At 45.7% G+C, this 22,533-nt stretch overlaps 1 protein-coding gene across 8 annotated transcripts in view; it reads right to left on the reverse strand.

Annotated features, from left to right (window-relative positions):
- PRDM16 (PR/SET domain 16) overlaps window positions 1-22,533 on the reverse strand; it is a 273,952-nt gene that overhangs the window by 171,405 nt on the left and 80,014 nt on the right. The window lies entirely within an intron of this gene.

Consider the following 22,533-nt stretch of genomic DNA (forward strand, 5'->3'; position numbering starts at 1 on the left):
GGCTTTTTTTCCTCGACCCTTGCTAAGCACTATCTAAGCTGACAGTCTGAACCTGAGGTTTTATTTGTGCCTTAACTCTTCAGCTCCTGGATTTTAGCAGTCACATGGCCATGTTAAAGAGATGCATGTCAGGACTGGGCAATCTGCTCTGGCAAAGGAGACTGCTGTGATTTACAGTGAGATGGGAAGGAGAAGCTCTGGCTACTGTTATTTACTGTTTGGGGCAGATCTCTCTAAGAGCCAGGTGCTCATTCACTATAAATTGGAGAACAAATATATTCTGCCCAACTGACAGAGTTTAAAGAAGCATTTTCAAGGATAATTGCAGAAGAACAGAGCAGAATAGAATATAAATGGAAAAAAAAACAACTAAGAAACCAGAGTTCAGAGGTGGAAGCTGCCGGTCCACACCGAAAACAAATCCTCTCAGAGATACGTATTGGATTGGCTTGATGCAAGGTAAAAACTAGTATGGATGCTTTTAAAAAAAACACATCCCTGTTGTTCTCTTCAAAGATAAAGTCCAAGCTACTGAACACAGTCAAAGGTAAAGGAAAGAAAAAAACAGAGGTACAGATAATGCTCCAAAAGACTTCAGTTCAACGTTGCCAGATCACTTCAAGGTACTTCAGCACGTTTTCTTGTTGGGAGCTCAGTAACACTGAAAACTCCCCCACAGCCGTTCAGATTTATTCCACAAATACTGTCCAGCTCATCAGGAAGCTTCTCACAACTGAACAGATGTGGCTCTGGGTCCGCCTGCCCATCACCAGGTATCCGTGTGCAAGCTCACGGATATGTTATTAAAATATGAATGGATCTACAATGCATTTTAGTTAATACAGTATTTTTATGCAAGTACCACTGTACTTTCACCTACGTCACTAAGCCTACATTTATGCTAAAGTTTTCAAAGTCTTTTCAAAACACAAGCTCTTCCTTTCCTATGCACCGCAAAGAATTTGTTTTTAAACACAGTAACGCTTACCCCAGATTTGGGATTGCTTCATCGAGTCTGAATTTGTTCTGTCTCACTGACAAACAGGGTAGATCTTGCTATGAAATGTATGTCAAACCCAGTGTCCAAGCACACAACAAAACACGCTTTGAAAGCAGATGTTGCTCGCTGTCCTCCTGCATTTATACAACCCCCATGGTCTCCAAGACAATGAATAAATTATAAACTAGGTATTCCAGTACTTCTGTAGGCATCTCTAAACTGGTCACATTTGGAATGAAATCCCTCATTTACCAGTGCTCAGAAGCACTGCACATGGTTGGAAGCACAAGAGAAGAACACTTCACCTCAAAGGAAAAACACTGAACCTGGACAATCCATCATTATCCCACATATTACTGCATTTTCACATAGGAAACAGGAGTCAACATGCTAATGGGATCTTTAACAGCCAAACCCAGTCAAGACTTTGCTCAATGTTTAGTCTGAAAGAGAGCATCTCTATCCCGAATTACATGACAATTAATAATCCCGGAGGCAGGAAGTTCAGTGATTTAAACACATTGCTAAGCTTTGCTACCCATAGAGTTGTATCCACATAAAGTGGATTAAAATCACAGTAATGGCATTCTGCTTCCCTGTGGTTCCTCCCTTGTGATCGCTCTCCTGGATGCAGCAAACATGTTTACATTAAACTTAAAATCAAGACAGGAAAGAGAGTTCATTAAGGGAAACACAGCCCAAAAGTACAGAGAGCCTTGACATCTCCCAGGACAGTATCTACACCTGGTTGTGAAAAGCAATGCATTTTAAAGTAGCATAAACATTTCTCCTTGTGTTCACTCAGATGGACTCTGCCAGAGCATCTCTGCAGAACGCAGACCCCCAATGGCATGGAAAGCAGCCTTTGGCAGCAGACACACCAAAAACACCGGACCAAAAGCTGCAGAATTAATGCTGAGCCCTGGCCTGTGAAGTGAACCTGGCCACCGAACACCCATTCCAGTAACACTGAGGTCTTCTGTTGATTTTAAGGCTTCCCATTGTTTTCCTTCTCTAATCCCTCCATTTTCTTGCTCCCTAGATAGACAGTGTCTGATAACTTGGAAGTTGTTAAACCTCTCTGACAGGTCAAGGGGTATTTTTTCTTCATACACGTGACTTTTGAATGGGGAAACTGCTTGAAGAAGATTTCCCATACGTATTTGATAGAATAGTGTCACTTCATCCTCTCCCAACCCTCTTCTCCAGCCTAGGCTTGAAAGCCACTACAGACAAGAGCATCCTCTCCCTACCATGGGCTTGGTAGCCAGTGCCAAGTTATCCCAACACTAGTGTAACCGTAGGCCTGGATGGGGACTGGATGAGCTTGAAGGTCCCTTCCAACCCAAACCATTCAGTAACTCTACAATCATGACTGTACCAGTTAAACCCCATCTTATTTTCTCTCTCTTCTCCCTTCCAAGGCAAACCCAGACACAAACTTTCACAAAGCCTCCAAGCACCTGAACAAACCTCTCTGCAACACAAACAAAAGCCCCACCGACACTTGCCACATCCTATCACAACCCTAATAAAGATGTTTATAGTTTTAACCATCAAATAAAGTGCTTAATTCCACCGAGCTTGTCCCCTCCACTCACTCACTCCACAGCTTCATTTAGCAGGCCAGCGGTAAAAAAAATTCATTAATTTTTATTAACAGGGAGAGCCATTTGTTCCCTGTGACAATATTTGACTTGTCGAAATGATTTTCACCTCTGCCATGAGGTGCGCGCTCCCCACATACATCACCCGATTACTCCAGGAGCGGCCAGAGTTGCAGTCATTAGCCAGTGAATTAACGACAATCCACAGCGCTATTAATCACGCTGACAAAAGCGTTAGCTTGCTGCTGACCCGAGCAGGGCTCTGGGACACGAGCAGAGGAAGGAGAGCACAGCCACAGGGCTGGGGGAAAGGCACGGGTTTGTATCAGTCTTTTTCTTTAAGCTGCTGAGGCAGGAAAAAGGGAAAGAGAAATTGGAGAGCAGCAGTGGAGCAAAGTGGGAGAACGGAGGAAGGCACCAAGGAGGAGAAACACAACCCCAGGCTGGTCTGGGTTGGAAGGGACCTTAAAGCTCCTCCAGCTCCAACCCCTGCCACGGGCAGGGACCCCTTCCACTGGAGCAGCTTGCTCCAAGCCCCGTCCAGCCTGGCCTTGAACACTGCCAGGGATGGGGCAGCCACAGCTTCTCTGGGCACCCTGTGCCAGCGCCTCAGCACCCTCACAGGGAAGAGCTTCTGCCTAAGAGCTCATCTCAGTCTCCCCTCTGGCAGGTTAAAGCCATTCCCCTTGGCCTGTCCCTACAGGCCCTTGCCCAAAGCTCCTCTCCAGGTTTCTTGTAGCCTTTTTAGATACCAAGTCACCTTCTGTATGCAACTCAAAAGAACTTCCATTAAGCACCATGTGGTATTTTCTACTTAATTGTCCCCTCCCCTGATCCTCCTGTGTATGAAGAGAAACACCACCTCTCACAGGTCCCGCATCCCTCCCGTAGCTTCCAAGAGAGGGCAGGAATGGCGACCTCCATCAGCAGCACCTTCAGGGAGCCAGTTCTGGAAATGCTTGGAAACACAGTTGGGCTGATCAAAGCTCATTCCCAAGGCCTCTCCTCGAAGACGTGAAGTAACCACATTTAACAGGGAGCCGAATGAATCCTCCTTCCTTACTTCCAAAATCACACTCTCTCAGAGCTGTTGGCTTCCAGATCATAGAGCACTGGCCACTTGTGCCTGGAAACACTTTGAAAGAAGCTGTCAGTGCAACACACGGCGCTTTCTGGCACTCAGCCCCTTCTTTTTGCTTTAATGTGGCTTCTCATTTCAACTGTGTAACACTGCAAAGTATTGAGGGAAGATACGCACCAAACCCAACCACCACAATTCCTTGAGTATTACATTTCTTCGTGACGGCAGAGCCTCTGTGCTCTCTGTGACCGTGCTGCAGTCATCAGGAACAATACATGCATTTGACTGTCATTTTAAAGTGAAAACCAGTGTCAGCAGGCACAGGCAAAGGGGGGGATCTGAGGAAACGCTCCCGTCGGCCCGCACGAGGAAGGGCTTACGCACGCTCTGCGGTAGTGGAAGAGGGCAAAGAATGAACCTTTGCAGTAGTTTTGAATGCCCCGGCTGTATTGTACAAGCAGTGGCAAAGCAGCTGCATTCTTTGAGTCCTGCCCTGTCCCACCAGTCCGTAACTCCCACTACAGCAGCTCCAACAGTGAGGCCATTGACAGTTCTGAAGATAATAAAACCATGGGGAGAATTCCAAAAATCTCTGCCGAACGTTTTTACTGATCCTTTTTTTTTCCCTCCATTCATGACCCAATAAGGGATGTAATGGAGAATTTTCAGATGTGCTCAGTGGATTCCTCCCCCCCCCAGTTATGAAAACACAGACACCAAAACCACCGCAACAGGGGCTGCCGGGCTACTGACAGCGAGGACCAGTGCTACAGAGCAGTCATCAGGATGCTCAGTGTATTGCCACCTCTCATAGAGATCATGCCTCCACTGCAACCCACCACCTACTAATCAGTTCTGTGCACTCTCCATTCCCTCAGTCCCAGTTTATCTGTCTCTAACCCCTGTTTTTGGAGGGCTGCTGCTGAACAGGTTGATGCTGTTTCGCTCTTTCCCTACAGAATCATTTCAGAACCTGTTTCTTGTTACTCCCTTTCACCGGTTTAATTCTCTTTTGCAGCGCGGAATGTCATAGGGAAAGCTGGGCTCGGAAATCCATGATTTCCTGTCCGTTAATTCATTTCAGCAAAACAGAAGGCAAGGTGATATTCCTGTTTAATGTTGCAACCCAGATACAGTAATAACCAGGGGCTCTAAGGGATTCCATCTGCTGCCATTTGCCCCACACTACTGACAGCACCAAGCACCCACCTCGCTCCACTTACAACTTCAAGGAATTTCAACATCAAAGCAGGAACAAGAACCGGTTTAGGTGCAAACCACTAACCCTGGTTCCACAGAGACACTTGGATTCACAAAGGTTCCTATGGCCTTATGCACAATACAACCATAAAATCATTGAACAGTTGGGTTGGAAGGGCCCTTCAAAGCTCATCCAGTTCAACTCCCTGCAATGAGCAGGGACATCTTCAACTAGAGCAGGTTACTCAGAACCACATCCAGCCTGGCCTTGAGTGTCTCCAGGGATGGAGCATCCACCACCTGTCTGGACAACCACGGGTGGTTGCCTCTCTGCTCCACCACCTTCCCAACACACTGGCATGCAGGCCCAGTGACACTCTCCACTATTGTTTATGAAGATGCCCATTGAGACTTGAAGCTAAATCTGGAAGAGTTGATTCTAAAACTTGACACACTGGTCCTGGAGAGCCCTCTACACATGCATCTACACAACGCATTCCTTCCTCCTCTATTACTCCTGCTAGAAATACTTTTGTTGGGCTACAGACCATGGCAAAACGATTCACATTCCAGGCTGCCCAGGAACACCACCAGAAGGCAAGGCCTCCTCTCCCCTGCAGCCTGGGCTTTGCCAGGCCACAGCACACAAGTCAACTGCAGCTGAACAAGCAATTTTTCTGCCTTTGAAGGTATTATCAAAAAAAATCTTATAAGATAAAACTATTTTTACATTTTGCTTCTGCCTGGCCAGACCAGTCCCAAATGGTTTGAAATATTAACTGTGACCAGAGGAACTCAAAGCTTTCTCTTTAAGAGGAAGAATTCTTATGCTCTCAACCAGGTATCTAAATGGCCATGAGTTTTCACTGATTATTTTTCAGGGAAAAATGCAGATGCACTCAAAATACATCAAAATCAGCATCTTCTTTCTGTTTAAAACTCAACACAGCTACTGTCTGCTCACAGCATCATCACCCAGAGCAACAAAACCAAAACCACCTCTTCCCAGATGCTCAAGAAAGCTCCATACCCTGTAGACAGTTTGATAACAAATGAATTCACCATTTCATCAATTCTTCTCTATATTTCTGTCATTTAAACTGAGGTTGCACAGCACCAACCTTCAAATTCCACCTCTGCACCTAGTTTGGTGCTCAGCCTTTCCCTTCACTGTTCTCTCATATCCATTCCCATTCTATCCCCCTTTCCATAGGTCATTTTGCATCTCACTTGTAAATCTCTTTCTTACCTGGCTTTGCATTCAGTGCTTTTCTTCCCAAGTTACCCATTATTTAATCCTGCAGCCCATTTACAGCGCTCTGCATGGAAGTTATTAACAGAAGGTCCTCTTTCTGAAATACTGTTCTAGAAAAGACTCTTGAAATCAGTGGCAGTTTCTTTAACTCCGCTTTGATTTGTAGGAGGTTTTTCTTTGAGAAAACAGATGCCTGGCTTCAAAAGAGAGGAAGACCATCTTCGACATGCCTGGGACAAGGTGTGGATCCAGAGTCCCCAGCTTTACTGCTCCTGTCAGATCCAGCAGGAAGACAGAAAGCAAAGTTACTTTAAAAACCCCACCCAAACCCAAACTAAACCAAGCCCCCCAAACCTCACTGGCTGACCAGACGCCAGGTATGATGCATGACTGGCAGCCAGAGCAGCTCCAAGACACTGAGCAAGGAGACGAGCTTCTCTCCGCTCAGCTCTCAGCCATTCCAGACAGCTCTTCAGCTGAGCTCAGCTCACTGGTTCAGTTACAGCCCCTCTGTGTTTCTGCGCACTGGACCCTACTAAACTGAAAAACTGAGGAGCAAAACCAAGGATGCTCATGTGTAGTAAAATGACAGAAGCTGTGAGAGCATCCAGCTGCTGCCCTGCGAGCAGGAGAGCTTTTCCACCCAGTCCCTGGATATGGTCCTTGCTGTCCACACTATGATCTTTATGGTTAATTCTCACAGCAGAATTAAAGAGTCCAGTGCATATTAAATGCCAGCGGAGTTTTTCAAGGTTCTCAATTAACTTACAATAATTGACATCATCTCAATTCACCATGGAAACTTTCTCTAAACCTGGGACATCTCAGTCCTTGCATGCTTTCCCTTTCCCTTTTTTAAACATAGGCCATTTCAGGTCAGAGCTTACGTTTTCAGCTCTTCTGAAATCAAACCCTATGAAAACATTCAAGTCTGTTTGGACATTTTCAGGATTTTCCATTTTTCTGATCAAAGCTGCTTTCCAAATTCTACCTCCAATACTTTTTCCTCCTTTTGTAAATCAATTGTTTGGTTAAAACCCAAAACAGCACTACTGAAACCTGGGCAGACGCCCTACACGGATATGCCATTTATCATTCATGTTCTTTTCTGGAATTCTAAGACTCATCCAGGCATTTATGCCATGATGGATAAACTGGGCACATGAATCTGAACTCAGGCATCCCCACGCTGTCCACAGCAGCATCGGGTCATGTTCTGCCCTGCTTTTGTCAACACAGATTCAGAGATCTCAGAAAGGAAAATCTGGTGCTTAATGTTTTTTCCGTACCACTTTCTGGCTGCTTTATATCTTCTTCTGAAATGCATGGTGAATGAAAACATTAAATGTTTCACAGACTTTTTAACTTAGGGTCTTCATCCCCACATATTTTTCATATTACTCATATTCCCCTGCTTGAGTTAAACTCAAACAGGCCTGGAACAACTTCATTAACATAAAACCACATGATAATAGGAAACAGAGCCTTTTAATGGTTTATTTTCTTATTATCTTGTGATATATTTCATCTTCTCCCCCTTTTCAGAGTGCTACTACATTCTGTTTTCACTCTGCTTGCTGGTTCTAACTGAGCCCTGGCTTGGCAGCAGGGAGCAATCACACACAGAACAGCAGATTCCATTAAGTCCAGGCACTTTCAGGCTCACAGGCTACAAAACACCATGTCACTACCTTAGTATATATATTAGGCCCGAACTTTTCACGCCCTAAACCATATCCCACTGCCATCCACCAGTTGCAGCGCTGCTGCTGTGTAATCACCAACTGAAGTCAGTGAAAACTCCCTCTGTGGCTCACTGCTCTGGATGCTGGGAATGCTGCTGAAGTTGATTTGGGCTCAATCAAACTGTCCAGGCTGGTACCATAAAGGCTCCAGTGAAAGGTATCACAAGGCTTCTGTTTGGTTTTAACTTCATGTTTAAGCCTATATGGGCTTATACATGAGGCCAGTTTGGACGGGACTTGGAGCAAGCTGCTCTAGTGGAAGGTGTCCCTGCCCGTGGCAGGGAGTTGGAACTGGATGGGCTTTAAGGTCCCTTCCAGCCCCCAGCACTGTATGTACGACCCTGGCATTACCCAGATGATCCCCAACAGTGGCACACCCCGGTTTTGCAACACCTCCTAGGCTGAGGCGGGCAGCGCCTGTGACAAGGGAACCTCTTTTGCAAGAACATTTTCTTTTCTCCCAAGACCATAATTTCAAAATCCTGGAGTTGCAACATTTTTGCTGAAGGTTAAAGGAATCTGAACTCCATGAGAAGCTCTGTCTGCCTCGGGATAGCTCTGAGACCTATCCCAGCCCTTCTTGCTTTAATACTGAACACAGAAAAATCTCTGCAGGATTCTTGCTTTAAAACATGTGCTCGTATTTTCTTACCTTTTAAAAAAGGCCTGGGAAGGCCTCTACAACAGCTTAAATGCTAAAGAATCGCTACAACTTCCGTACTATTTTGTACACGATAACGGAAACCCTAATTAATCACCACACACCGGGTAAGTGTATTAGGGCTGACTATAAACTACACTAACTTAGTATTCATTGACTATATTTAATCTGTTGCTCGAGAGGCTCAGTAGCAGCCCGAGACTCGTCTCTAAAAAGGAATGGCAATTTCTAGGATTCCCATTCTATCATAGCTCAAAGTAGGTGCTCTGAATAAACGGGAGATGGAAATCAGTGAGATATATTAGCACCAGGATATATTTTTCATTTCCCTCTGTCTCTGCTTCCAAAAGAATATTGGTGATGAATTTGCAAATGGCTCTGGATTATGACAGAGTTTTTTACCCTTCATTATTTATCCCCCCCACTGAACACCTCTATTAGAGATTACAGTGACAAATGCATGAATAAAAGGCAAAGACAATATTTGAGCACTGCGGTGTAAATCTCCTTTTACGCATTATTAATTTAAAGAAATCCATTACGCCATACAGCTCTGAGGGGAGGACAAGGTTACATGAGACCTGTGATAGGCAGCTGGGGGTCAGCACAGGCACAGCCCCACTGCCATCCCCTGGGATGCTCAGGCTCCCTCCTGGGAAATCTGCCTTCCTTTCGGATTCTTCTCCTTCTCCATTTCTTTCTCTGCTTTTATCTAAAAGGTGGCTGATGGCCTGGATGAGCTCTGCCTATCTCAGAGCGAACAGAGCATGGGCAGGAAGATGACCACTGTGCCTCCAACGTGCATTATTCTCCATTTCCCACAGAGGGGCATGGAAGGAGCCACGTACCAAGGACAAGAGAAGAATAAGTGCTCCTTTGCCAGCCCAGCATGTCTGACCATTCGCTGGAACTGCGGAGAAGTGTGTGTGTGATGAGAGAGGAAGGAAGGAGAAATGAGCACTGGCTGAAGGAGGTTTTTCCTGTTGTGGACCCTTAATTCACCATGACCTGGACCAGGGCCCAAACTTGTATTGCAGGGGCCACCCACAATTTGAGGTAGCGAAGCTGGTGATCTGGCACTATCGAGGCTCCTTTTCTGTGAAGCCTTTGAAACAAACCAACAAAATTACTCCTTCTCCCCTCTTTCCTCCCCCCCCCCCCCCCCCCAAAGACAGGGCTTAAATCTTAGGCAATATCCTAGATCAGAGAGCTGAACAAGGCTGTGCAAAGAACCTCCCTCTCCGCCCCTTCAAGGAGTCAGAAGGGGAGGAAACGCTGCTCCTATCGAGAGGAAGGAAATAGGAAAACAGATGGAAAGTACTCAGAATTGGAACAAGTGCTTTTTGAACAATACAACAGGTCCCTTTTACTCCAAAATAACAGAACACTTATGTGGCAATCTACATACAATCGTGCCATCGACAACAAAGATAACAGGGAAATAATTCTGTGAACCTGAACCCAGAGGACTTTTTGTGAGAGACGCTAATCTCCAGCACAATCTCCATATAGCTCCCATCATGCAAACCAAGCCTTTGATTACACTTCATTTCTTCAGTTATTTTAAATCTTGCAACAAAAGACTCAGGACTACAACACCCTTTGCTTACACCTACCAAGTGCTTGAAAATACCCACCATTTGCAAGAGTCTGTCACCAGTTTGTCTCTTACGCTGCAACTGACTGCATCTGCAGTTCATCTACACAACAAATCCAGTCTTGTTTTGTGCTTTTTCACTGACAGTCTTCTGAGAGATTTCATGTTCCTCTGATTAAACAGAGTTCAACACTTACGAAACACAGGGTCACAAAGATTTCACAGGGATGCTCTCTCTGTGTGCTTAAGGGAAGGCATGAGCCCCTCCAGAGACGAAGGATGGGCAGTGCTGGAACAAACTCAACTGGAGTGTCTAAACCAACAGCTTTCAGTTCTCTTCTGCATGGCTACAGGCACTTGAGACCCTGTGTTTGAAAATGGAGGCTTTAAGCATACAGCCATTTAAGCACTACAATATACATTAAGCACCTACTCCTGCTCCCATTGACAAACACATTAATCTCCCAGTTTTAAAAGGATTAGCATCACACTCATAAATGGAAAGGTTCTCACACTTCAGGCCTTTGTCCTTCAGGAGAGGAACACTTTCTCACAGCGTCTGTTCTACCTGTTGTCACCTGAGCCCCGCTGCCATTTCTCTACCTGGTGCTTCTTACAAGGGGTCAGGGGGTTCTGCTGAGGTTCTACATCACAAATCCAGGCTTTCTAATGCCTGCAGTACAAAGGACCAGAGAAGGACCCACGCACTTGGTGCGGAGCAGCCCCCAGAACAGTGGAAATTCTGTTCTGAAAGGTCAGATAAGGTTTGCATGGCAATTTGTGAAATTCTTTGATTTTATGCACAAGACATACTCACTATACCCCATCTGAGTACACAATAGTTCTGCTTCTGCTCCTGATGACACAGCTCGGGGTCAAAGAATCCAAATACACACAAAGGAGGAGGAAGAACATCAAATGCTAAGCTTCTCAAAAGCCTGGTGAGGGCTCAATTCTCACTTATGTCCTTGTTCACTCAGCAGCGCTGGTCACTTCTGCCACTCAGGAACACTTAAAGAGAGTTTTAGGGGGAATAGCTAAACTGGATTTTGTTTTAGTTCATCCATTATGAAGTACAACAAATTGTCTTCATAGCTGAAAGGATACTGGGAAATAAATGCTTCTGTAACACACTGTTTTAAGTTTCCAATACTGAGTTTGGGTGTCCCAGCATCTGCTACCCCACTGGAAACATCAAAAGGGAAACGTCTGGGGAGAATGGTACTTGCAGCTTTCAGAAAAATTGGGTTCTTTAAGATGCTCACTATTGGAAATGTAAGCTCAGTAGTTCTCTTTCAAAATGCAGACTATGGTTCATTGATTTCTTTCCTTCTGAACTGAGGATCTCAGTCAAGGGGCTTGAAAATAAGATACTTAATAGTAATTTTAAACCCCTAATTTGTTTGCCCTCCCCCATGCTCCCTACACCTTCACAATAAATCCTTTGAAAAACTGGGAAAGCTTTAGTGAAAAGACTGATGGGAAACGTTAAAAAACATCATGCAAGCAACATGGAGTTATCTCTGTTATTTTAGGCAAAACATATTTCCTGCTTTTTTTCCCTTCAGACTTACTTAAAGCCTGCTCTAGAGCTCAGCCTTCAGGCTGCTCTGGCAGTGGGGAGAGAGGTCACTGACGCTGGGCTTTTACCAGGGCACAAACCTGCCTCTATAGAGGCACCTCCACGTGCCCAAAGCCCTGGTGTCAGTGCCCGCAGCGAGCGGCCCCTGCATAGGCTGGAGCAGCAGGTCTGGGGGGGGGAAGAGTTTAACCTGGATCAGTCAGCAGCACACACAAAACCAGCTGCAATTCCATCGCTGGGGCAAGGCCACGGCACTGCTGGAGCAGCTCTGCTCTGGAGCCAGGCTGAGAGAGCTGGGCTGGGTGAGCCTGAGGAAGAGAAGGCTCCTGAAGGGGAGACCTGAGAGCAGCTCCAGTGCCTGAAGGGGCTACAGGAAACCTGGAGAGGGGCTTGGGACAAGGGCCTGTAGGGACAGGCCAAGGGGAATGGCTTGAACCTGCCTGAGGGGAGACTGAGATGAGCTCTTAGGCAGAAGCTCTTCCCTGTGAGGGTGCTGAGGCGCTGGCACAGGGTGCCCAGAGAAGCTGTGGCTGCCCCATCCCTGGCAGTGCTCAAGGCCAGGTTGGACACAGGGGCTTGGAGCAAGCTGCTCCAGTGGAAGGGGTCCCTGCTCGTGGCAGGGGTTGGAGCCGGAGGAGCTTTAAGGTCCCTTCAGTCTGGGATTCTAAATAACTGGATGATTTCCGTATTTTTGGGACAGGGGATACCTTGCATAAAGACTTTGAATCACTCATATTTTACAAAGTTCAACACTGAAAGCCCCCAGTGTCACCCTCTGCACCACAAATGCCTCAAAAACCACCACAGGAACCATCACAATATTCAAAAATTCACGTAAAAAAATCACAGAAATACTTCCATGACCACTCACTGGAGTCAATGAAAGGGGTCATTATTGCACCTCAGTGATCCTGTCCTACTGAAAAAGAAATTAGTCTGTTTAATAACAGGGCATAATGAAGACTGTAGAATAAAGCAGTGGATAATTTGTCAGTGATTAGAAGGTCAATGGGTCAACTTATGAACAACTGAGTTGCTTTACCTGAGGGGAGCCACTTCTGTAACAGGAGAAAGCCCCTGCTTTGTCCAGTTATCTCCCCACTGGTGCACTATCAAAATAAAGCAGTAACTTGTCAGTCACGAGGGAGGCTCCGCCAGGTAACTCCAGTGTCTATCAGCAGAGCCTGGAATGCTCACCGCTGCCTGGAAATGCCTTTAAAAAACAAGATTCATTTTTCCAAATGCAAGTAATTTCCCTTTCTTCTGCTGCAAACTGCGCTTTCACCCCACACTTCCCAGGGTTACATCACTGCTGCAGGAGGGGCTTTTTAGCACAGTCATCTCAAACGGGAAAGTCAGCCCAACCAACAAAGCTTCTGCTGGATTTGGTTTGTCATCTCTGCACCGCTCACTTCTGATCCCATCCCGGCGAATTCAAGATCTATTAAGCACAATGCCATGACGCTTTCATTGCTGAATGATCCACTGCAAAAAATGCTTCCCGAGAAACCTCTAAAGGTGAATTATGGCAAATTCTGTATTTTTCTGCAAACATTGGCTAATATTGCAGCCACAAGAGGAAGAGCCACATTCTGCTCACTGTGCACTGGCAGCAGAAAAACTCAGAGCCAGAACTGCAGGCTCACGAGATTTTCCGGGTATCTGCACCTATTTGCACCTACATGTTAGGGACCAGGTTTTGCCCTCAGGTGCCCGCACCTAGCCCCAGGTCAAACTCTAGCTTGTGCACAGCAATGTCATTTACACAGGCTCCACCTGAGATTCACACCATCTCTCGGTAGATGCCACAAAGACAAAAACACCACAAGAGCTGTGCCCTGAAAACTTCAGCCCTGAACAAGCAGAAAAACACAGACTTTGTACCCCAGTGGTAGAGATGAGAAACTGAACCCTTGAGACATGAGGTGATCTGGCCAAGGTGACCAAGCAAGGGCTAGGAAACCATCTTTGTTTTTATTACATCCCGTCTTAAAGCCTTTGCCACAAAATCATCTTTGCTTTTTGCTGCTGAGGCTCACTCTGGGCCACACAAACCACTGGATCCTACTGCCAGGGATGTTCGCAGTGGGCTCTCAGGTCAGGCACAACCCAGTCCTGGTCCCGATCCCTGCAGCACTCTCAACACAGGAGGAAGGATCCCCCAAAGGGCAGAGCATGTTCCCTGGCAGCATCCCATCCTGACTGCGAGTTCAACAGAAGTTCCCTTCTCTCAGCACGGAGCTTTCAAGTTCCTTAAGGATCACGGGTATCACCTTGGCAAAGGTTTGCACTAACAATGTGTTTAAGTGTGTGGCATAGTGTGATCTGATATTCCCATGTTCCTTTTGAAAACCTTATTCACAAGCAGACAACAAAGCCCATCTCTGATCTTTGGAAAGGCTGAAAGCTTGCTCTGAACCTATATAAATGCAAATTCTTATTATTTTCATGTCAAATAATAAAAAAATAAATTACTCCATTTCTAACCCAGATTAAAGAAGGAAAAAACATTAGCAGCGATTTGCAGTGCACATACACACACACAGAACCAGGTAAAGCATCTCTGTTTCATAAGATCAGGTTCCCTCCAGAGTCAAGGGAGAGAAAAGCTCACTGAATTTGAATTGATAATAATGTTGTGACTTGAGCTCCAAGGAATTCCCCCCTACCCCCACAACCACCCTGTTTTTTTTTTTCCCCTCTTTTTTGCTTAAAATAATTAAATTGGATGAGGCAAGATACCTGATCAGTTCACTTTTCCATTCCTCCATTTCCAACGAAACAAAATCCAGCACCAACTTTGTGCAACAGATTCTGCTCTATGCCAGTGGGTCAGTGGCCAACTTAACCATAACAAATAATAGTCTAGGCTTTCAAAGTTTCAGCCTTCTTTTTTATAAGGGGAAAAAAAGGGCTCCGAGTGCTAGAAGACAGTTTGGATTTCCTCTGCCTTTTTACACTGCCAAGTCCCCAGCACATGTTCCCTCTGGCTGGCTCACATCTCCCGGGTGAACACGTGCAAATCACAGCTTCACAGTCCCGCTGCAGCGGAGTCGGGGACAGAACCGCAGGCAGATCGGCTCTGAAACAACATCATTCCCCAGCAGCACTGAGCCCAGGTACCAGCCACATCCCCTTCTTGCCTTTGTTTTTTGCATTCTGAAACTTCAATGGCTCTGGTGGCCGAGGAGTTAAAATATTTCAGTTCTGAGTTAAGGAACAGTAAAAGTTTTAGTCCAGAGACACTTTTTTCCTCCTTTCCAATGGTGATTGGCTTTCCCGGCACCTCTTTTGTTTTGAGAATTTTGGAGTATGCAGACTTGTGTAATGCAGAGATTGCTTCCAATTTAATTTAGTTGTTTTGTCTTTTATCATAATGGAAACAAGCACAGGATCCTTCTCAGGCGTTCTGCCATGTAAAAGGATGCAGACTTTGCTCTTGTGGTTCCTCAGAATGATGGGGGAGGGAGAGCAGGGGGAGAAGGATTAAATAAGATGCTAAATGAGGGCCATAGAGAACTTCTGCACAGTGAGCAAGACCCAAGAAGCTACTCTTGGACTCTATGAATTGATATTTGCCCAAGTATTACACATTATCTGCTAGGTGTCAACCCCCAGTAATGCAGAAGAGCCCTTGCTACAACTGCCAGAGGGGAGACTGAGATGAGCTCTTAGGCAGAAGCTCTTCCCTGTGAGGGTGCTGAGGAACTGGCACAGGGTGCCCAGAGAAGCTGTGGCTGCCCCATCCCTGGCAGTGTTCAAGGCCAGGCTGGACACAGGGGCTTGGAGCAAGCTGCTCCAGTGGAAGGGGTCCCTGCCACCTGCCCAATGAGCAGGTATTCTACTTTTTGGATCTGAAATCCCCTGTGGATTCAAGTGGGGAGAGATTTCATCCATTCCACACTTAGCCCCTCTCTGCACTAACAGATTGTGTTTTCTCTGAACATGTTTGATTTCTGAAGCATCTGCTAAATGCTTGGAGTACTCACACTCTGTTCACTGGTCTCCCACACAGCTCACATTAGCTTTTCACTGCCAAGGTTTCCTCCTGCAAGTCAGTGGTAAAAGGGCTTCCAAACAGACCTGCGGACATGGACCTGTAGATATTCCCTGTGGGAAAGGTAGGTCGGTCACTGCAGATGCTACCATCAAATAGTGCCGCAGCCAGACAGCCACCCTTTCCAAACAGGAGCATAACAACCAAGGACTGTTGTCTTCCCACAGTCCAAATATTGGAACTAATCATCATTCAGGAGAAATATGTGAAGCTGTTGGGATTTACAAACATTTTTCCAAATTCCTGGCATTCAGCCAAGCACTTCACAGAGTATTATGCTACAAAGCACAAATCAAAGCACACATACAGAGAACACAATCATTTTGGGTTTTCATTCCAGGTATACTACAATCCCAACACTGCTACAAGTTTCCAGGATAGATGGAGGTGACAAATCCCTATGGAATGGCATGTTAAGATACTAGGGCACCTCATTCAGGTGTCAAAAGTACTTCTCAGCCTGGAAGAAGAGATTTGGACTTAACCGAATTCCCAGAATACAACAAGCCATCCTTCTATTTAGCCACAGGAAAAGCTCCAAGCACTATCACACTGAAGGGATGAAAGGATGAAGCCAACACTGAGCAGCAGAAGATGTATGACTGCTTGTGCTTCGTAAGCCTGCTTCTACTCTAACACACACTAGGCAAATTCATGATTTCTGGCACCAACTGCAAGGGATTATAAACCCAACAAGAAGGTTTTATCCTGCTGGACAAAGTGTGTGTCAGGATCAGATCTCCTAACCCCATTCTTCACAAGCGAATAAAGATCTCTTAGTCAATATTACTGGGGTGATTTCCACTGTAGTGCTTTGTCTTGCCTTTAGTGCTCTACACTTTACAGTAAACTAACTGATATTTCTCTTGGAACAGATGAATTGGTGCAGGAGCTGTAGGACCTGGAACATCCTTTCCAGCTCGTGGAAGGAATGCAACTGAACAGCAGCAATGCTCAGGGAAGACCAGGCAGACCAGGCCACTGTCAGGGCATTCTGTAGTGTCCCCACAGTGACCACAGGACATGGGGGATGCTACATTCACTCCTGCGCATTGGGTGTAAAAGAAATCAGCGCTCTCTGTATTAACAAACCTTATGGATGGAAACCTGCTTCAGAGATGAGGTCAGCAGCAGAAAAGGAAGCTCTGCCCTCTTGTTGGATCATTGGAGACACTTCCTCATCAGAAAAGCACACACGCACACCCAGCAAGGCCTGAGAACTGCCCAAAGATGCTCCAAGTAAGACCTGGGATATATCTGCAAAACTCCAGACACCCGTGCCACTTGCTGCACAGAAAGCACCATCCTCTTGATGGGCACCTTGGAAAAGGCCACATTTCAAGAGAGAATAACAAAGAACACCTTAATTTTAAAACCCATTATACTGTCACAAAATCCTCATTTACTGACCAATCCGACAACACTTTTGAAGCACACATCCCAAGCAGGGCTCTCAACACAATCACCTTGGTACCTGCACAAACCCAGGACAGACACAGCTCTGTGCACCAGCCTGCATAACAGAGCACCTACATGATTCCACCTTTGTGGATGAAAGGGGTTATGCAGGCACCACAATCACTATTTTCACAACATGCCAAACAGCCCCGTACTTGAGAATGTGCAACACAAGCTCAGCACAGTCAGAAACTGAAACTTTTCAAAAGCTGCTTCTCGGTATGTTGTGCAAACCGTGTGTGTGATAATCCCTGATAAACAGAGAAAGCAGATTACATGGAATCATACCATACAATTGAGTTGAATTGTAACATGCTACAAACACGGCCCGAGATACTCAATTCTCAATGCATCAGATAAACTCAGACAGCTCCTGCTTGCTCCTTTGCCTAACCTGCTACCCGAGGGCTCAGTGATTTGCTGGAACACGCAGAGCACCAAGCTCCTGATTACACTGTTAACCTCTCCTCTGAACACCATCAGCAAGACAAAACACACCCCAGAAGTGCAAGGGTGCTTCTGCTACAGGGGCAGAGGGGTGGAGAGGCAAAAAGAAGAAAGCCATACACACAACACAACCCAAACAAAGCCAAACCCTTGTTAGGCATTTGTCCACCTGCTTGGGCAGCACAGGACTGTGGCAAAGCAAACAAAAGCTGCCCGCTATCAGCAGAGAGCACAGTTCATGGTTAACTTCAAGTAGCACAGCACACACCTCTTCACAAACGGCAGCAGCTCAAACAACTGCAGAGAGAAAGGAAACCCACACAACACACCCACAACCTTAGGAAGGGTGGACAGCCCTGGCTTCCAAAATCAAACCCCAGAGTAAACCAGACCATTGCTCTATACTTACAAGTCAATGCAGCAACAGGGAAGGCATGAAACACTCCCTAAACCTCCACAAAGCGGAGTCCTTCAGGTGGCTCACACCTTCACTGCACTGAGCCCAGAAGCCTCTGAAGATGGCTTTCTGGACCAGAAGCCTTCACTCCAACCAGCCTATGAGTCTCTGAGGTGATGATTATCTCTAAGTGTTTGCACTTGCACCCAGCACAACACTGATGGGTGGGCCCTCCAAAGAGGGTTCAACCGAACAAGCAGGCACAACAGCACTGCATCAGAGAAACAGAAGGGCATGGTGATGTTACTCCTGCTGCTGTTACAGCTTTCACACTTGAAATGTGAATTAAGTCACAAAAATGCTATCTGAATGAAGATGAACCCCCCGTTCTGAAAGGTAAACGTCCCTGCCAGGCTCTCTCCCCCTAAAACACCTATTACCATCAGACAGAAGATGCAGATCAGCTGAACCACAGGGGTAACACCGATTCCCAAGCACCAGCACCAATCTGCCAGGTGGATTAACTGAGGACATCACTGCCACTCTTACAGGGAGTCGGAGCACAAGCACCTCTAAAACACTGTACCACCTGAGTAAGTGCCTAAGAAGTGGAACCTGGTGTCCAAAGCCAGACAAGCAAAACAACAACCCTGCGTCCAGACCTCAGTGTCTTGCACCAAGAACATTCAGTTTGCTAAACACGTTTCTAGGAATGAGGTCCCTACATCTGTGAACTGAACACTGCAAATGAGAAAGCTCTGGGTAAAATGACAGGGCAGCGAGGCAGTCAAAGCCCACCAGGAGACATCCTGCTGCAGTTTAGCTGCTGATTTGTACAGCTTCGGAAGGCTGAAGGGGCATTTCAGGGGCTGTTCCCCTGAAATGATTCCTTTGCTTCAGACAGGTATCTCCAGACTGCATTTGGCAGCAGTGATAATCACAGCAAAGACAGCATTTACAAACACGAGTCATTAGAGCATGTTAATAACAGTGATATAGAGGTATTAATAATTTCTCCACGGGTTATTAATGCTGTGGGTTTGACCCTTTGCTGCGGAACATCCACACTGACAAATCTCCGCACACACAAACCTTTTTTTCAAGCCATCTTTAGTTTTAAATGGAAGATTATAAAATACCTTTATTAAAGTTTGGTTTGAGATTAGCAAGAGGGCAATAGCACTGTGCCTCTCAATCCAGCGCACACATTCCCCCCCTCATGCTAAAGTAAGGGAAAGCAATGCGATGGCTCTTTCCACCTTCCTGATTTATAACTGTCTATGACTATAGGTCAAATGAATGAAAAGCACCTGGGGAGCGGGGAGCAGGCAGCAGGAGCAGGTCCTCAGCCTGATAGAACCCTGGAGTGCAGGGGAGATAGCTCGTGCGACTGCTCAGACAGATCAGGTAATTAAATGGAAACAGGCGAGATAAACTGCACTTTCTTAATTGGGTTATCAAGAAACAATAGTGACTATGAATGACCTCACTGTCTGTGTAGTCTAACACTTCTCTCTGTAGGAACTAGGAGGGAGTTACTCGTCTAGGCTGGGGTTATTGTTGGCCTAGAAAATGAATGCTTAAGAACAACTTCCTTTTTTTTCCTCTTCTCACCAGAAGTCATTACAGACACAAATCTAGGTCTGCTGATTTGGGGGTGGGAGTGTGCATGGGATGCAAAGAAAAGAAGGATTGCATTAAAAATGAATAGTTCTCTCCCCAAAGTTAACGGATGTGCAGCAGATCATGGGTGCTAAAGCCTGGCCTTGCTCACACCCACAGGTCTGTCATCACTTGGATGGGCCAAACTAAATGCTGTGTGCTCTGTGCGTGTGCTGGAGAGAAACAACACACGGCAGCACGTCCGAGACGCTGCAGAGAACACGGCGGTCAGGAGGCAAGAGACGGGGAGCTGGTCACCTCTTCAGCAACAAGTGAATTACACCCGCTTCTTACCACCTTGCTCCAGAACTAGCCCTAAGCTGTCCGAGTTCAGTATTTCCCTGTTTAATAACATCAACATCTTGATCTTATCTACTGAGCTATCACTCCATCATGCTCAGATCCTGCTGGGCAAAAACCCTAACCAGAAGTGCTTTGGAGAAAACCACACCAAACAACTCCCATGCCCCCTGTGCACAGCACAGAGCGACCAAGCACAGGGGTGGAAAACCAAACATACACTTTCAAAGAATATTTGAAAGAAAGAACAAGCATATGGCTTATGTTTAGAAACCTCTCTTGACTCAACAACCCCGAGGCTAGAGGCTGCACTGAAGCCCAGGCTTCCCTTGGTCTTGGTTGCCTGTCTGCTGTTTGTTACAACAGCCTCTTTACCCTTCCACTGAGTTAATGAATATTATGATCTTACTTGTGCTCAGTTACTAACATCCCAAAATTGACTCTAATTCCACACACACTTCCATTTACTTCTGTTCCCTATTTACAACGCAGAAAGTGGCTGTATCCAACAAACTAGCAGTAAAAACACATTACAGGATATTTGCAGCTTGTTAGCTTAAATTTTAAGCACTTCCTCAAAGACAGTGCTACCTAAAGCTACTTTTACGCAAGGTTCCTATTAAGATACCACATTCTCTACCCTTATTTTTATTCAAAATGACAGGAAACCAAAAACATCAAGTGTAGACCTTCTATTTAAGCCTCCCAGAGATCTAATGAAAAACATAACTAGGGGCTGTATCCAAGAACATGTTTAAGATTCCCTATCTAGGCAAAGGCTACCACCATTCTCCAGCACAAGACACTGGTGAGTTTGGGTATTTGGAGACCCAAACACTAATGTGAAGAAAAAGAAAGGAAGACTCTTCCATTTCTTCTGCATCCACCACCTCACTGAGGCAGTACTGACACTCTCTTTGTTAGCTATAAGCAACCTAAGGCACACAGAAAACAGGTCCAAGAAAGCATCCTACCACTCCTACACAATGGATGCTTGGGGGAAAATGGACATGAACGTTCAAGAGGCCATATACCGGTTGACCAGTTCCAGGCAGTCACACGCTGCTTTGTGAGCAGTTCTGTGCACAGCCCTGGTCCCTGCCCATTAAATATTAACACCCTGGCTGAAAACTGAATGCTTTGAGCAGGAAAAGCTGGCAAGGGTCTCCACCTTGAGAAATCTACTCCATCAGATACAAGCTGCCTTGAAGCCCCTCCGATCCTGCCCAGATCTGCTGCAGTGCACAGGCAAGGGCAGAACATCCCAGCTGAGTTTCTCTTGCTCCCAAAGCAGAGCAACCTCCCCCCTTTTTACTTTCCAGGAAATTCTTCCACAAAAATTGTTCTCTTCACTTTGATGTCAATGGATTCTTCTGTGTCTGTGGATGGTTTCTCCCCTCACACAGGGGAAAAAAAAAGGGGCGGACTGAAAAGAGCTGCATTAAATTAAACATCTCTATAGGGTGAAGTTTAACAAGCCTGAATTTCAGCATGGCGAAGTCTTCTCATTTTATCTTCCTAAATTCCAGCTAAAATCCAAATAAATCCTTAATTATTTCCAACTCTGGGTTTGCTGTGAGTGACCATGCCACTGGATTCAAGCTGAGTAATAATTCCAGGCAATGTCAGCTAAAGTCAGGTCACTTTTCTCCTAAACTTCTTTAAATAAATTAACGAAATAATTCCCCAGCTGCTACCAGAGAACTAAAACCTGCTTCTGAATTCACTCCCTCAGCTCTTCTAAAAGGAAGGAAGCCATGAATGCTACCTCAAAAGCAGCATCGGTGGTGGATAATTTGCCTTTACGTATTAGATCGATGCGTACAGGTTCAACATAAAAATACCAGTTACCATTGGGGAGATTTACATGAACCTTCTGCAGCCCTGCTTTCCAGGCAAGCAGGGAGAGTTAATTATTTCTCCAGAATTCATCTTGTGAATGGCTATCCACCCGGCTCGCTATTCCCTCTACTTTGCAATGAACTCTGCACTTCCCTACTTTCCTCCCAGGAAGTCACAATCGAAGACAAAAGCCTGCAAATGATAGACAAGGGCAGAGGCCATGTCCAACTTTGATATCTCGTTGATAACGTATTGTACAATTAGATCAATTTGACAATTTCCATTATGGCTGATAAAATATTTATTGAGCCTTGGAGATGATGTCTGATCCCTGTGCCATTTGTTTTACTAATGGGGGAGATATTTACCAAATCAGTAAAAAGCATTCAGATTTCAGATCCTCATAGCCTCCCCAACATTAGATTTGCAAATTACTGGCTGAAGCCATAAATTACAGCACAGCACAGCCAGACTGATGCCAAGCTGACAAGGTAGGTAGATGGCTTGCGATGACATTGTTTCATAGAAGCATTAATCATAGCAGGAAAGAAAATACTCTCAAATTGGTCCATAAGTCTAAATATTAAGGAATGAGAAGCAGGTTGCCGGGAGATAGCTTTAGCTGCAGCTGGAAAATTAGGA

The sequence above is a fragment of the Pezoporus flaviventris genome, unplaced genomic scaffold, assembly GCF_033815535.1.
Source record: "Pezoporus flaviventris isolate CSIRO_AGI_PZ_B2104156 unplaced genomic scaffold, CSIRO_AGI_Pfla_v1 ptg000009l, whole genome shotgun sequence".
NCBI classification, from domain to species: domain Eukaryota; kingdom Metazoa; phylum Chordata; class Aves; order Psittaciformes; family Psittacidae; genus Pezoporus; species Pezoporus flaviventris.